This window comes from Cygnus olor, chromosome 5, assembly GCF_009769625.2.
Source record: "Cygnus olor isolate bCygOlo1 chromosome 5, bCygOlo1.pri.v2, whole genome shotgun sequence".
NCBI classification, from domain to species: domain Eukaryota; kingdom Metazoa; phylum Chordata; class Aves; order Anseriformes; family Anatidae; genus Cygnus; species Cygnus olor.
Genome location: NC_049173.1, coordinates 63,198,061 through 63,215,033, shown reverse-complemented (window position 1 = coordinate 63,215,033; position 16,973 = coordinate 63,198,061). Strand labels below are relative to the sequence as shown.

Genomic DNA, 16,973 nt, shown 5'->3' with positions numbered 1-16,973 from the left:
TCTGATTTGTGTGGCTTTAACCAGAACAATGTGCCAGGAATTTTTCTTTTTTAAAAGACACTCCAATAAAATGCTTCACAGGCGGTTTTCTCTGTGGTGATTTTCCTGTTTTGCTGTGACATTTTTAACTTGAATTTAGCGTTTGTAAAAGGTGCTATTTGACAGCATTGTGTAACTGAAAGCCTCTTATTATTGACAGATCATGCACAGTCAAGGCTGGGGAAATTTCTCCGTGTCAGCCTGGTGAGGGACAGCCCTGCAGCCTGAGGAGACCAGCTTTCAGGAGGAAAAATGGTAAGACAATGTCGGTTGGTCTGGTCTTATGTTAAATGTCACTGAGTGATTAGTTTTAAAGAGCCCGCATCCGAAGGATTTTGAGAGAGGTGTGAAAAGTTACCTTACTGACAGGGCTGTGGAGCTTATTTTTTTCTGTTTCCCAGTAGTGCTTGCAGCTTTCTGGAGCGTTAATGCTTTGTCCGCTAGAGGCTGAAGTGAGACTTGACACAGATTACCAAGCACATTCTGGTGGAGCTGATCCTGTAGGATGGAGCTGTACCCTCAGTGTGGTACTTGGGAAGTGAGGGTCTGTTGTTTGCTCTGTGTCAGTCCCTCACACCAATCTCAATATTAATCATTTCATGAGGCTCACGTAGTTTCAGACTTTTACCTTTGCCAGCTTATTATAGCCTAGGAAGATGAGACGTGACTATGCTGAGATACAACCCCCAGTGATGGCACTTTATAATACTGTATAACTGGAGGATTGCTATTGTAGGCAGAGAAAAAGGCAATAAAGCAGCATTGATATCCTGCCTGCCCTCTTATAGGAGTTATTGAATCAAACCTACCAGAACTGCCAGACAAACAATTTGCAGCTGCAGTCTGAAGCCTGACAATGACACAGAATCAAAAAGAAATAGTTGGAGTGCATGGGCTTGTGAACTCCTCTGCGACCCACCACAGCAGGCTCCCTAGGATTGTTCTCCTCTTTCTGGTCCTTTCCCTGCACAGCTCCTTCTCTTTACTTCTCTTTTTCTCTCTCTCCCATTTTTTCTCCTTGCCTTGCCATTTGCAGCTCCTCACACCTTTCCCCCTCCTTCTTCCTTCTCTCACTCATTGCCTCACCATTTCCTTTTCTTGCCTCCAATTTACCTCTAACCTTTTGGTCATTTTTCCTTTGTGAGTTCTAGTGCTCTCCTCTGTTTCTCATTTTCTGTTTCCTTAATTCTTTTCCTTATTTTTGGTTATTTCATTTTTCCCCTGCTGTTTCCCATACTCTCCTGTATTCAGCCTTCCCTGTTGAACCTTTTTTCCTTTTCATTTACGTCTACATTTTTCTGCCTTTTGTTTATCCTTTTTCTGCCACTTCTACCTTCATTTTTTTTGAGCCATTTCTAGCCAGTAGCTGAACTCCATGTTTCTCTTACTCCTCAGATGTGAGGATTTAAACCTTTTCCTGTGTACTAGGATTTCCAAAGTGCCAATCCAGCTCAACTAAGGGGAACCGATGTGGTTTGGCTCCAATGTCTATGAAGTGAGATACTGGAAAAGCCAGCGTAACAGTAGCACTCACAAATATTCTGTGGCTCATGAACCAGGTCTACACTCATGGTTGGATTCAAAGCTTATCAAATTAATGGGATCTGAATCAGACCCGCAAGCAATATCTTCTACACTCTTACATCTTATCAGACTTCTGTCCTTTATTTGAATAGAAATCTCATTGCTCTCAGTTTCTTCAGTATACAGTTTTACTTTAGCTAAGAGCATTCTGTTTTGCTTTTTGTCTTTTTATTCTTCTAAAGCACATACAGTGTTTGCAGGGTTCGATGGAAAGGGGCCATATTGTGAAGTATGTTCAGGCTCCCCTACAAAAGAGATCACTTTGTAGCTTTTGTATGCTCATAACAAGTACCTGCTATTTGGGGGAAGGTTTTTGCCTTTCTTTCCTTCTCTTGTAACCAGCACCTAATCATTACACTTGCAAACTTTAGGTGTGCAGGTTTCTCTAGGCTGGCAGGAAGCTAGGCAGCATGGGTCTTTTTTTTTTTTTTTTTTTTTTTTTTTTTTTTTACCTTGTCATAACTGGAAGCTCGAGTATTGTTCTGGGCTTGTTTCTTTCCTTTGTTTTTCTTGTTTTTTTTTTGTTTTGTTTTTTTTGTTTGGTTGGTTTTTTTTTTTTTTTTTTTGTTTCTTTGTTTACTTAGTTTCTCTGTTTCCTTTCCCCACCCACTTCCACGTGTGCATTTTGATTTGCTCTCTGTAACAATATTTCCCCACCTCCTTTTAAAAAGTGTTTGCTATCACTCGCAGTCGTGCGGTCTGTGGGAGCACCAGAAGGCGACCTTGTGTGAGGAGACGGCTGACCGGAGGCAGCTCCTGTTGTTGTCTGCCACGCACGCTCCTGTCCGCAGAGGGCTCTGGAGCTGAACAAACTGCCTGAGGAAGGGAGCAAAGTGCTCACTGTCCCATAGCTGACCCCTAGCAGGATCAGGAACCAAGTCAAACCTGGATCTTATTCACAGGATGCCACCTCTCCTTGTGTAAAATTAAGTATAATATGAGCGTGAAAGAAAATCTTCCTTCCTCTACCATTTTGTCAGCCTCCTTCCAACTCTCCAGCTGCTGCTCCTGTGGAGTTCAGTGCTGGTGAAAATGGAAAGAAAATCAGTTCCTCTATAAGCCAGCCCTTTCTGCTCTGATTGGATTTTTCTCCTTTTGTCTGCTTCTTTATTTGATTTAAAACCTTAAACCCCTTGAAACTTTTCCATTAAGATGTTGAGCACAATTTGGAATGGGGGGAGCAGTCAGAGCATTACCTAGAAAGTCCTAGTTTATTTTTAGCTAATGGAAGACGAAGGTTGATTGGATTAGCCCAACAATGTGAGTACCTGATGCAGACTGCTATCAACATACCAACAGAGGAAGGGTTAAATGCAGTTTCTTCCACTTTCTCTCACTCACCCCTTTCCCCCCTCCTGCTTTCCCTTGCTTCGCCCAGTAACTGACACTTGTGACAGCACTGCAAATTCCTGGGCATGTTCTAGTACTGCTCAATACAGGAGCAAATCTCCCAGTCTCTCCTGCTGTTTTGCATTTGCCACCTGACAGCAACTGATGCTCAGGAAGACCAAGGGCTAAGTTTTTAAAGCTTTGGACTGGGTTTTAGCCATGTGACATCTATTAAAGCAATTGGGAGCCAGGTGGCTAAAACCCAGTGCAATTCTTTGTAATGGTACCCCTGAGAGTGCCCATCTCCTTTTAGCATTGCTATTGATTAGGCAATTCTTGACTTTGAGGGACAAAATTGGTGTGTGCATCAAGCATCTTTTCCTCAATTTGGCCTGGTTTGAAATTAATCGTTCACCTTTAAGCCATTTTCGTAAGCAGCTTTAAGCTTCAATAAATTTCAGTGTGATTTGATTTTTCTATCGCCTTTTGCTATGGAGGCCTGTTGTTTACCAGTCTTCTCCAGGACATCTCCAGCACTGTTTGGTCTTTATCCTCATCTCCCGCATTGATCCCGGTATGTTGTTCAGTGTGATTGTCCAGGCTTGGTGAAATGCTGGGGGCTGTAATTAGCGGCTGCACATGGTGCCCAGGTCTGCGGCCTTGAGGCTGACAGGTATTTGGTTTTCAGTAGGAGTAATGTATTTGGTGAGGTAGACCATGCTACACTTCGGGGTATTGTTGAGACCCTGCCTCTCTCTTCAGTGAAATGATGTGGTGCTCTTAGGGGGAGCATGTGAGCCCTGAGCAAGTTCTTCCTAATTTCCGAAACTCTTTTGGGGTATTTGATATTTACTAGGGATTGGAATACCACACAAAGGTATATGAATGTACACTTATGTTTGTGAGAAGGTGAAAATAAATACATGAAAATAACTTCCCCAACCCTCTTCCCTTCTGCAGTTCCCTTCCAAATGTTCTCTGCGCCTCTTTAACGTAGCAGATTCTTCAGTCATCAGCGGTGGAATGATAGGACCTGCTCTGCATGAGGATGTGCCCTTTGATTTGGGGGGTTGGTGCATTGCAGTTACTTAATATGGGTTTCTCCATCTATTTCTTTGGGGTGTTGCAGAGAACCTTTGTGAGCTGTTAGATAATGCTAAGCACTGCCAGCCACAAGTAACTGGCATTGAACCCAAAGTGAAAGCTGGTCTAGACCTACATGGAAAAAACTATTGAGTTTGTCCAGTGCCTCAGCAGCTGGGAAACCCCCCGAGAAGACTCAATGAGCCTTCTGCTGCATTGCTTCTCTCAGTGCTGCTCCGTGCCTCCCCGTGGCAGTCTTGTTCCTCTGGGTGACCAGAGGACGTGATATTTGACATTTCCGTGTTGCTGGGAGACCTTCTGTGGGAAGTTTTGCTCTGGGGTGGGATGCAACAAGAGAGTTGGAGATGGCAAGAAAATTCAGAAATACTGCCTTAGAAAAATGAGCGTTTCTTATTCCTGTTTCTGTTCAAAATGGCAGCATAGGAAGTACATCATCTCCTTGCCAAAGGATGATGATTTAGGATCCCACAGACAGTTTTGTAAGAGATCTCTGTTGAGATGTGAGGTTGTCAAAGCCCCCAAAATTCTGTTTAAACAAGCTAGTTTATTCCAATGAGAAGTCATTTCATCTGAAAATTCACAGTCAGTTCTACAGAAAATTTAGCACATCATAAGCCTAGTGTTAAGTGTGATGCCAAGGTTGCAAGGACAACATTACTGTAGGACTTTTATGGGGCTCCAACATGAAGATAAGTATGCACCACTTCTCCCATTCCAGCCAAGTTCAGTGGAACTTGAAAGAATATTTTTAGAAATCTCAGCAGAACTTCAAATTCCAAGCTCGGTGATGTCTTTTTTTTTTTTTTTTTCTTTTCTTTTTTTTTGGTGAAATGATGCAGAGCACAACTAGTGCAGAAACATAAGTAGTGAAACAAATGGAACTGGATTGCCTAAGCCTATGTAAAAATATGTGCGAGTTTGGTATCAAACGCCTTGCCAAAGTAATTAATGAAGCATATGCAAACATCCTCCATTGCAAACATAGTTTGTGTTTTATTAGTTCCTCAGAAAGCAGTATGGGAGATCTAATAGGAAAAGATATTTTGCCTTTAGGTTGTTGCTGTTGCAAAAATCGCTTCTATATACTATTTTACATTCACAGCTGATGTCATGTCACACAGATCTATAGTGAGCTTTATATTTGTATTGAAACCTCCTCTATTTTAATTGAGGCTTGTCAGTCACATATCTGAAACTGGTGTTTTTCCACAAATATTTTAAGTAGCTTCTACAGTGCATAGAGCTAAGATATTCCCCATGTAGGTAGCACTTGCCATACGGGGAGGTATTGCAGACATAAAAATGCTGAAGGCCAGAAGGGCAGCCTGCTCATCCAGAGTTCACCGACTGAGCTCACGATCTGTGACTCTCCCTCTCTTCTGGAATGCAATTTCCATTTTGCAGACCGAAACAGAGGGCCAAAAAGGTTGAGAGAACAGGGCTGTGCTTTGATGGTGAGAGGAGAGTGTGCGGATAGCTCTTTTCAACTGGCATTTGATTCTTTTGTGTTGCACTCTCCTTTTGAGTCGAGTTGCTAGTTGGTTTTCCAGGTGTAGTGGCAGGGAGGTGCAGAGATCAATAGTGAAAGGAGAAATTAATAGCAAAATCAATTCTTCCTTTAGTGTAGTCCTATTTATTTGCCAAGAAGGTACAAACTCCCGTTACCTTTCCTGAACATAGCAAAGACTCTACCATGGTTATTGTGCTTCCTATTAGGTCTAAAGCATCCCTGAGCCAACACTCTTATCTGCTCTTGCCTGGTACTTTTGGTTTTGTTTTTTCCCCTCCAGCTTTATGCTTGAGTGTGTCTGAAATCCTTTGTCCTGCCTGTTTCAGGTGGAATATCAGATTTGAAGGTAGCCATTTCGTTCAGCAGCTGCTTAAAATGCCTTGTTATCTGTCTGTTTTGGATAGTGGCTCCTGGTGTTTCATTTAGTTGATCTTGTAAAGGACCTTATTTTTCCCGGTATTCTAATAAAGGGTGGTAGATGTGTCCACAGATCTAAGCTTGGCTTCATTAACTCCTCCACATGAAAATGTTTCATGTTGTAAATATATACATCTTTAAGTATTCAGTATAATATTAAAGTGAGAAACAAGTGTGTCCAGATGCTCTTAGCTAGTATAAAACATTGCTGCTTCCACGGACCTTGGCAGAGCAGCGCCATTTTATGTCAACCAAGGCAGTTGTCTCTTAACAGTTCTACCCCAGTCAGTGATGGCAGCTCTCAGACAGTGCTTTTCTTCCCCCTTTTCTCTAATGAGGCTGTTCGTGTCCTTGTATTCAAACATAGTCTCAGGAGGATGATTTTTAATTCTCCTTAGGAAAAATTTAACAAGTGAACATCACCTGCTTAAAGAACAAAAATAAGTTTGTGACCAAAGGGCTGTTCATCTTCTTCTGTAGAAGTGCTACCATTATTTTTCATAAACACCAAAGTTCATAAGTGCTCTCCTTGGTATACTACATTTTACAGTGTCAAAGAAGCAAGCAAGTCACGACTGGTCTACTTGAACGCGTTTCCTACACACTGATCTGGGATATATCTCCCAGCACAACAGGCAGGGATTTTTCTTAATGGTTCTGTCAGCAGTTCTCCCAGAGACAGCAAGAGATGGATCCCAGAGACCCCCTCAGAGTGAACGCCTGGGACTCTCTCATGCCTTTACCATGGACATAGGGAGCAAGTTCACAGAGCTGCATCAGACACTGCTGCCATGGTTTCGCCAGGAGAAGGTACAGGTGCTTTTGTGCTGCCTTACAGGGTGCCAGGTGTCTCCAGTCCTGGGAAGAGGGGTGACGAGGCCATTATACTGGAGTATTCCTGAGGCATCCAGCTTAAAACAGTGGCTGGCAGTGCCAAAGGAAGATTTACAAGAACAGTAATATCTCACAGCCTTTGTGGCATACTGTCTGTACCCTTCCCCTCAGGGCCATCCATGAGCACGTCATCCCCGAGGCAGAGTGCCTTGCTGTGAGGGATGGGTTTGAATAACACGCTGTGGTTCCCAGCGGCACAGTTTTAGTTTGGATTCCTGTGGAATAGAATACCCGAGAACGTAATAAAATCAGCATTTGAAAAACATTCTGTCCCTCTCTACGCTGATTTTCCAAAGCTGCTTTCCACTGCATGCCTAGAAGGACCCATTCAATTAGGAAGTGCAGAAGTGCCTGTACACAGTTTAAAGTAGTACACGGGAGGCTCTTCTGTTTTCTGGGCTCTTAAAGAATGAGCCCAGAGGATATCAACACAGATTTGCAGGATCGTCTCAGAAAAGGTTGAATATAAAGTTTTGTTTGCAAATACATATGCCATCAAAACTTGATTTATCAATGCTGTTTACCATTTGATCAGATAAAAGAATATTAGCTCTTAAAAACGAGGCACAAACTGAATTCTCTTTCCAGTGCAGTATATAATAACGCTGTGTGTCTCTTTGCTTGTGTAGCTCCTTCTGTCACCCAACCTGATATGTGCAGAGGAGCCTCCGAGTTCCCTCCTGCTGCTGAACACAGAAGTTGTTCAGCGCGGCAGTGGGCCAGGTGTAGTGAGGGCGATGAAGGTTTGAGATGTCCTCAGGTGCTCTCAGTGCTCCTGCTGGTGGCTTTCCCCTGTCCCGCCACTGGGGCCAGCAACCCTGTGGCTGTGGCTGGAGCATGGCACGCTCCCTGGCACCTCCGGAGCCTTGCTCCAAACCAGAAGAAGTCCCTGGGTTCTTATTGTACAGCGCATTACAACAGAATAATGTCAAGTCTGATCCAAAGTTCCCTGTACTGGTGTTTTTCTTCTTGCTGTGCTGGGCTCTGAAAGAAACCCAATAAATGGCCTATGAACAAAATTATATAGAATGATCAACATGCAACTGTCATGCTGCATTTGTCTCATGTCGTTAGTCATTATGAAAGCCCGCATAATTCTGGAGCAGAACAACAATTTCCACACAGCAAATTGCAGATTGTGTTTGCCAACCCACAAACATCACAATATTTATTCTGAAACTTTATAATGCTATCAAGGGCAAATTCACTTTACTTGTACAAATAGCCCCGTCGAGACAACTTAGATATTGCGCACGCGAGCAGAAGCAGACGGGACTTGGCTCTGCGCACCAGCAGAGCAAAGCTTGCCTCCCCCTCTGTGGAAATGCGGTGAGTGGAGGTACAGAGCCACGGAGGCATTACTGGAGGCATAGCGGCGGGACCAGGGCACAGATGTCAGGCTGCAGTCGAGATACTGGTATTCTGGCTCTCCAAATTCATAGCTTTTTCGCCTTCTTAGCCCCGTCATTTGGGAAGGCTGCCTTTCGTCAGGTTTCATTCAAAGCACAGCATCCCCCACTGCGCTTCGGTGGTCCTGCGGATTAAATTTGTCCATGGTGTGAGTGAGTCTGCCCCTATCAGGTACAGCACCCCATGTTCAGGAGTTAGACCCACTGAAAAACTACTTTATGTCTGATTTTTGTATTTGGGTTATCAAAGGATTTCTAAAGCTAATTTTATTGTTTAGCACTGCAGCCATCACCAGTTTTAGGCTCCGTTTTAGGTGGAAAGTTTTTTCATGTTCCATCATCTATCTTGACAGAGTCTCTGCGTGCCAGAGGCAGTCTTCTTAACCCTGGATCAAAACCTAATCTCTCCTGCTTTTGTAAAACCTTTTCCTCTAATTCTCTCTCTAGTAAATTATATTCTGTTCTTTGCCCTTGAATAATTTTAAAATGTATAGAATATAGCGTGCGGGGTGGGGGGGCTGTTCTTTTGAGCGATACCTAGTAATCAGAATCCTGCATTCGTATCTCGCTGCAATGATCTCATTCCTATTGGGACAGCACTCCTGTGAGCACAGGCCCGTGTTGTGTTCATCCTGTTACAACCAGATAAACTCATAATGTAGACAGATAAGAGCTATGCTCATTAATCTATTAATTGCCTATTGTCAGTTGTCAATATGTTTCGCTTGATGAGAAGCCTGAAGATTAGTTTGTATTGTGAGGATGTAGATTTTTTTCTGTATTACTATTATTTTATTTGGATGTGTGGAATACTACAAAATGACATTCAGTGGTAGTGTCTCACCCGAGCAGAGTATGGCTGCATGCTTTTTAAATCTCTGAAGCCAGAAAAATGTGATGCCCCAAATGGCTATGAAATAAAAAGCACATTTTCAATTGGAGGACCCCACAAGAGCTATGACTGTGTTGAGGAACACGTTTTTTTGCGATGGGCATTCAGGACATCCTTAAAGTCAACACAGGCTGAGATACCCTGATTTCCCGGGGAAGCAGAAGCTCTGTGGGGACTTCATTGTTCGCTGGAAATTTGAGGCTGATTTTGTCTGTGACTGGAGCTGCTGGAGCAGGATTTTATTATAATTGTGTGACCTTTAATACACCATGAAGAGATTTCAAGTTCTCTATTTTTCTAGCCTATAACAAATCAAATGTTTAACCATAACGTACAGTCACCAAGTTTACACCTTAAGAAGGGTGATTTTCAAGGGCTTATCTCTACAAAGAACAGTGGAGCAGAGACAGTTTCAAAAAAGGGGGAAAAAAAGGGAGAGAAACATCACAGAAGCTCTTTATAGACCTATTTGAATCACAGCTTTAAGTCATTTATATCACGTCCAAAAAGCCCATCCATGTGTGCATTTAATAATGACAACCAATTGTAAATGGAGACTGGAAATTCTCCTCTCTGTGGCAGGAAGCAAAACCCTGCTTCTGAGTTAGTAACTTGGCCTGTTTGAATTATTTTGTTACTTGTGAGACTATCAGCCAGGTGGCCGGCACTTAAACTCCAAAGACAGATCTGGGAATTGATTTCTGTGGAACCACCATAGGAAGGAGCAGCTGATGATTAAGCAGCTCAGATAGGTTTTAGGCATGCGGTCTGACAAAGAGCAGCTCATCCGTGGGGGCAACGATCTTGGTGCGTCTCCACACACGCATGAAGGACGCAGGCAGATCTTCCATGCTGTCCGGGACACGTGATAGCACTATACGTCTGGGCATAAGGACCTGCCACCTTTATTTTCTCCTGCGACAGAGGAAAGCAGTGCTGCCATTGCCTCAAGGCAGATGCAATGTGCCTTGAGTAAAGCCTTTCAGTAAAGAAATTTCTCCTAGGTTGGATATTAGGAGCAATTTATTTACTGAAAGGGTTGTGCAGCATCAGAATAGGCTGGTCAGGGAATGGGTTGAGTCACCATCCCTGGAGGTCTTCAAACAACGTGTAGATGTAGAACTTAGTAGCATGGTTTAGTGGTGGACTTTAGTAGTAGGTTAAAGGTTGGACTAGGTGATCTTAGAGGTCTTTTCCAACCTGGATGATTCTCTGTTGTCTTCCCCTCTGCCTGCAGCTACCCTCAGTGACTGGTGCAGGAGGCTGTTGACAAGGTCCAGAAGCCTCTGTTACTGTTGGTAGGGATGCTTGCTTAGAACAGAGTTTAACTGGAAGCATTTCCTCATTATTTGAGTAGGGGGCAGGATTTAATTTCAAAAACGTTACTGAAATGTGCAGGGGTCTTTTAATATCTATTTCTCTAGCTGTTTTCTGGGCTTCTTTTCTTTCAGCAAATGTTGAGGAGGGAAAAATATTTAAATTAAATAAAACTGCATGAAAGGAGAAAAGAGGAGAAAATCTCCCTTTCCCTGAAAATGTTCCCAAACTTTTCAAAATAAGGAAATTGCTTTTCTCAAATGTCATTAATGTTTTAGCTTCATTTTCCCACAATTTTGGTAAGTCAGCAACTTTACAATTTCACTCTTTCTCTTCTACTCTAATCTGTTCAGAAGTGAGGGGGGGTGGAACATGGCAGAAGAGCAAACAGTAAAATAGGAAACATGTAAAAAGAGCAGAGGGAAAAATCTCTGGGTAATATTCACATATCTGTATTCACTGGACTCCAGTCAGATATTTGCATTCAGTGGCTCAAAAGTAGAAAATGATAGAAAGGTGTGGTTGGAAATTTAATGCTTTGAAAACTTTGTTAAGAATAAACATGTCCCATTTAAACTCCTGCAAAATAGAAAAATTCAAACTGGAATTTTTCAGAGCCCCCTGTGTCAACAACCTTTTTTTTTCCTTTACACAAGTGAGGTATGGCTAAGCTTAGGGGACCCCAGCGCTAGGCACTGTACACACCTGAAGTATGTCATATCCTCTCCCTGAGTTTTTATTCCCTGGTGAGGACTGAATTGCAGAGAGATTAAATACCCCAGTTGCAGTCCCACAGGAAATACATGGCAGAGTCCTGAAATGTAGCTCTCCCAAGTCCCAGATGAAGGCCTTAACCAAAATCCCACTCTTCCTTATCATACTTTCTTTCCGATATCTTCTCTAAACATCTTTTGTTTGGTTCATTGAGGGTCATGGGCTCAGCTTGTTGCAAGCACCACAGAATTTCACCCTTTATGTTTTTTTGTTTTGTTTTGTTTTGTTTTTTCTTTGTATGTTGCCCATATATTGAGTTGCTAGTTTTGCGTTTCTTCTTGCTCTGGATCCTTCTCTACTGTGCAGAAGGTGACGGCTTTGGGAGCACAATGTTTTGTCATTTTTGACCTGTGAGATAGTGCACACCACTTTTTAGCCTATGTCCCATTGTAAATTAGCCCCTTTTGATCCAGTCTCCATCCCCTTTTATTGACCAGCTCCCCTTTTTCTGCTAAATGTTTCAACCCTGCTGCCTGCTCCCTTTGTGCTTTCTTTAATTCTCAGTATTTCTGCAGCAGGACTGAGTCTTCCACTGGTTTGTTTAGTGGTGCAGAAGACAAAGCCTGGTTGGTGCCGCTGCTCTTGAATAGGTCATCAGCGACAACAACCTGTGCTGCAGAAGTTAGCCCCCACTGACACTGTTTTCACTCCACTTGAATGGAAGCTCCTGGGAGTCTTTCTTTAAAGAGCCCAGGGGTGGGGAAGGCTGGAAAATGGAGAGAAAAGGAATAAAATAATTATAGAAATAACACTTCAACTTTCTCAGTTGTGCATGGACGTGGCTAATTGAAACGTGAAGTACCTTGGGCATCCGTAGATGGGGTAGGTTAAGAGGTTGTTCTTTGTCCCACTGTGGCCTCTGCAGTGGGAGGCAGTGACTTTTTGTATCTCTGTATTTCCTCTCTCTTGTTAGGTTAGGTGCTGTCATCTTTAGAAACAAGATCTTTTTCCTTACTGAATGAGGTATAGCCCTGACCAGGAGGGGAAACAATCCTTTCCTTAGGCCACCAAAGGAAGGTTGCACCCAGCCCCACAGCTCTGTGTCCTCCCAGCTGAGTGAAGCCCAAACCTGGGACGTGAGCCACCAGAGCCGTGCCTCCAGGGCACGAGGGGAGGCCGTGGGCAGGCAGGGAACAAACCCTGTCTTCCAGTGCTTCCAAGGTGCACATCCCTCATCTGGAGAAATTTGTAATTATCAAATAGTTTGTTTATTGATCTCCCTTCCTTTATAATTTAGTCTACATTTTGATCTTAACGATGACCATGTTATTAAGACGTGATAGGAAACAGCAGCTGTCTTTGCTAGAGGATGTTGAGGCTATAACTGCTGTAGTCTCATAGGGCAAAACAATTTGAACTGTAGATACAGGAAATAATATGCGTAAATAAGAAAAGCTTTGGTAGTAGAGGAAAAACTAGGGAAACAGCTTTCTTTAATAATTAGAAAGCTAATTTCTTCAAAAGAAGTAGGCAAGTAGTTTCAAGAAGTTCACAATGGATATCCAGGCAGAAATTGAACAACCATGAAAGACGAGGTAGATGCTGAAAAAATTCAATTTTTTTTTTTTAATGTACTTCTAGGCTATGGATTTTTTTTTTTTAAGAAACCCTCTATAAAACTAAATCTTTCTTCACAGATTACTTAACCTAAATACTTGGAGGATATGTACTTTCTCCATACAAACAGAAAATGGATTTTATGTAAAAAACTGAATGTAATTTTAACACAGAAGAAAAAGAGAAAAAGATGGAGAGAAATACCAATGTAAGAGTTCATGGGCTAACGGAAATTAATTTCTTTCTGCATTGTAATAAAGAACTTGTAACTAAAACCAGTCAAAAATGGTAAAAAATAAAGAATTTCTGAGTATCTCCCATTGAATGTAAGAAGTTCAAGTAAATTTGTATATTTACTGTACATGCTGCTCCAAACTTTAGACAGGCTATTTACTTTAGAGAGTTTATTCTCATAGTACCTTTTTATGGTTCTTCAAAAACTGAGGTCTTGTAATAAATTTAACATCGTTGGCTTGTATGGTATGATGTCCATTACTTAGGTTCACAGTTTGTATTTTTGTAGAATAGTGTCTGTTTTATTCGGTAGAAGGCTATTTCTGCTAGCAAATCACTTAAAGATAGGGACGATGGGTATGCCAACAATCAGAACAGGAAGTGTGCTAAGCATTGGAACATAGCATAGCTTTGAAATCATGTCATTTTTAGAAATTGTTAATGGTTTGATGGTATATCTTAGCTGCAGATAGTTTAAATGTGACTGTCAACAGGATGGATTGTTTTGACTTCAGGGGAAGATGGAGCTGCATTATGTTGCACTGGTTTTCTTTGTGGTTATTATGACTGTCTACCTGTTGGTTGTGGTGTTGCTGTAGCATGGCTTCCGTGCCTCCTTCAGCAGCTTTACATAGTGTTCAGTCTTCTGATTTTTAGTTTATGAACATGTTCAGGATTTGTAAAGTACTTTTAATCCAGATTTGGGGCTAGAAAAATATAGAATCTCAAAAAAAAGTAATCTGAAGGAGTGAAAAAATGTTTCCCTTTGAGTTTTCATTATTTATACTGCTGCGAGGTGCTTATAAATACTACTGTTCAAATTAGTAGCATTTTATACCTACTTTGCATAGCAATAAAGCAAGCATGGACTTATAAATAAAAATGAGGATGTGGAACCTGTTCTGATGAATCGGAACCCAAATGATTTCAGAGGGAATAACGAAAGAGAAAACCAATGCTTTTATTTATTTTTCAATATTTGATAGTTGTCTGTTTTTCTTGGACTGAGTAGGAGTCACATGATCATCTAAATTCACGTAAGAAATACTTTTTGCTCTATCTGAATCCATAAAATTCTGTTTAAAACCAGGGAGTCATTCTGGGTTGCTTTCAGGAACTGGCAACTAACCCAGAATTTTTGCAACACATAAAAATTAGCACTATTGAACATTTTAAAGAAAAAATATTTATTTACACATGAAATATGGAGACACATTGAAAGTCTGTCTTTTAGGAACCCTTTTTGCCACTGGTGTACCACTTATGCAGTGAAAATAACTGTTCTGCTATCAGCAGGGATTGACATTCACTCCTTCAACTTTGAAATATGTTGTTTAAAATATCTTTCCAAATGCTGATACCTTACAAGAAAACTTGGAAAAATATTCTATTGCAGATGGTGATTTTAAATTTCAGGCAATTTATTTTAAAATTCTTGATTTTGATTTTATGGTTTAATGATCATGATCTTCTGAGCATCTCCCTGGTAGCTCATCGTGACAGTAATCACATCATCTTGCATTGCAAAGTTTGTAGCTTCAGGACCTTCATACGGCTCCATGCTCCACAAAGGTCCCAAATAAGTCATTGCCTAAGAGTCCTGATACCTTTAGATGGCACCCATCTGAAACATCGTGCTTTTGAATGAGGCAGTTTGTGTGCCTCACCAGAAGGAGTTTGGATGAGGCGGCAGGGACAGTGGGTATCCTTCCCTTCGAGGCCAGTCTCTGCCCACCAGGGTCTTGTCGCAGATGGTACTCAGCATTTATTCAGAGGCCTAAACTCAGGTGGTTTACCAGGGGGCTAAGCACAGCAGATAGAGAACAGGTTTGTCTACGTAATGTTAATGTCAAGGGATGGTTAAAGAGAGGTTGATTTGATCTGAATTTGAAGGACAATATACTTCATCCTTGCTTCAATGGGACTAACCCGTCCTGCCCTCTTAATTAACATTAATAGAGGCCACTTTTTTGTCTTGTAGCACTGTAAGACATCTAAGACAACAGTTACCTACCCAGAAAAACAGCTGATGCTGTCACACCTGTGTAACATGCCAGCCAAAACAAGGAGGGGCAAGTGCCCTGTGTCCGGTGACACCAGGCGCGGATGTCCCTTTGGACCTGTGGGCAAGAGGTGCGCTGACCAAAAGGACGCCTGTGTGGCCATGAGCTTGTTCTGCTGCAGCTAATTTATAAGTGCTGGCAACCCATACTCTTAGAAGAAGGGCTTTGTGGGCTCTCAGATGACTGTAATATTCTTTGTGGCTGAAAATCACATTTATAGGAGTTAATTTTCTTAAATGAGTGCCCAGTATGAGTTCATTTGTGTCTCATAGCAGAAGGAGATTCAAGTACAACACAGTAAGAGGATTAATCACTGCTGCTGCCCTCTTGGTTTTTCACTAAGTGAAGCACAACCAGGGAACCGGACGTGTAGGAGCTGTCACTTATGCACAATTTTTGCTGAAGTATAATAAAAGTGGTATGACAGCTTACAGTATGTATCACAGGGATAGCACTATTTTGTTAAAGACAAGAAATTCTTGATTTCGTTTATCACAGTATTTCAGGTGTGTCTCAGTCTTCCTCCGTCCTTGTCATCCTCTCGATTTGCTGACTCCATTTAGTTTCATCACCAAATTTGAAGAGACTTGTACTTTCATGTCACTCTCGGGTACTTCTGAAGACTGTAAGAGCTTTCTTTCTGAGTTTTCAGTTCATTGAGCTGCAGATAGATGTTCTTTCTCATCTAAAACTCATCACTTCCTTACCATTGGAGAAAAAAACACATTTAGGAAATTAGTTTGTGGCTTCCTTCAATTTGTTCCACATACAGCTGCTCATCAACAGTACACCAGCAAGGAACTGGCACACAGCTACAAGTGTGTATTCAAATTAAAAATGTATTCTGCACTTATGCTTGCGTTGTGCGATGATTATGGAAGAAAATATTTTTATCAAACAGCCAGTAGCATGTGAGCACCAGGAAAGCTGTTGCCACCTTTGAATTTCTTTGTGGGAGAGCACCCATGGAGAGGAGCAGGGGCAGCCAGCAACAGGGGCCTGAAATTTGCCACCAAGTCGCTGCCCTGATGATAGCCGGACTTGGTCTACGGGGTCTTTTCCACCCTAAATGATTCTGGCATCCTGTGATGGTGGTCTACAGGGCAGGCCTTAATTGTGGGGCAGAGAAGATTGGTCTGCAGCTACCATATGATAGCTAGAAATAAAAGGTGATAGCTGTGCTTCTGTAGGCAGGTTACAAGAGTAAATTCTTCAATTTTTTTATTTTTTAATTTGGTGGGGAGGAGCTTACTTTCTCAGTAAACTGGGAAAGAGAGAGAGAGAAAAGTATTGAACCTAAGGAAACTATTTCACTTCAGTTGTTTCTAGAATAATTTTTCCATTCTGACTCTGTGTTTCACCTTATTCTCTGAAATTTGTATGGCATTTTTCACATTGTTTTGAAAATATGATGTCCTGTGCTTTCAAAATGGCTGTGTTTGGCTTTTGTGCCACACAGTCTCAGAGCATCTTGGACAGTGTGCTCTTTATAGCATAAGAGAAGTGTATTTTGTGTTTTATTTAAGAACACCAGATAAAACACTGAGTGAAACCTCCTGCCTGGTCTCCCCCCGACGCGGATCGGTCACAGTTAAAGTACAGAGCATCCTGGAGCGACTCGGTCACTTACACAGAGGTCGCAGCTGATGGAGCTGGGAACACAGAAGGTGTGGGGCACTCTGCACCTGCGAGGAGGGGATCAAAACAAATCTCCTTTATCTAATGCAGAACCTATTACTGAATCAAACGGAGGGATGTAAAGGGTCTAAGTGTGCTCTTAATAATCTGTGTTACAAACAGACCATAATCTGCACAATTAAGCCTCTTGGAGTTGGCAGGATTTTGTGCAG

The 16,973-nt window shown here is 42.0% G+C and overlaps 1 long non-coding RNA gene across 4 annotated transcripts in view; it reads left to right on the top strand.

Annotated features, from left to right (window-relative positions):
* Window positions 1-16,112, top strand: part of LOC121071076 — a 150,533-nt gene extending 134,421 nt beyond the window's left edge. For all 4 annotated transcript variants that reach the window (XR_005820368.1, XR_005820369.1, XR_005820367.1 and 1 more), the window contains 2 exons: window positions 200-294; window positions 15,042-16,112. This is a non-coding gene — a long non-coding RNA (uncharacterized LOC121071076). The remainder of the gene's footprint in view (window positions 1-199; window positions 295-15,041) is intronic.
* Window positions 16,113-16,973: the final 861 nt, after the last annotated feature.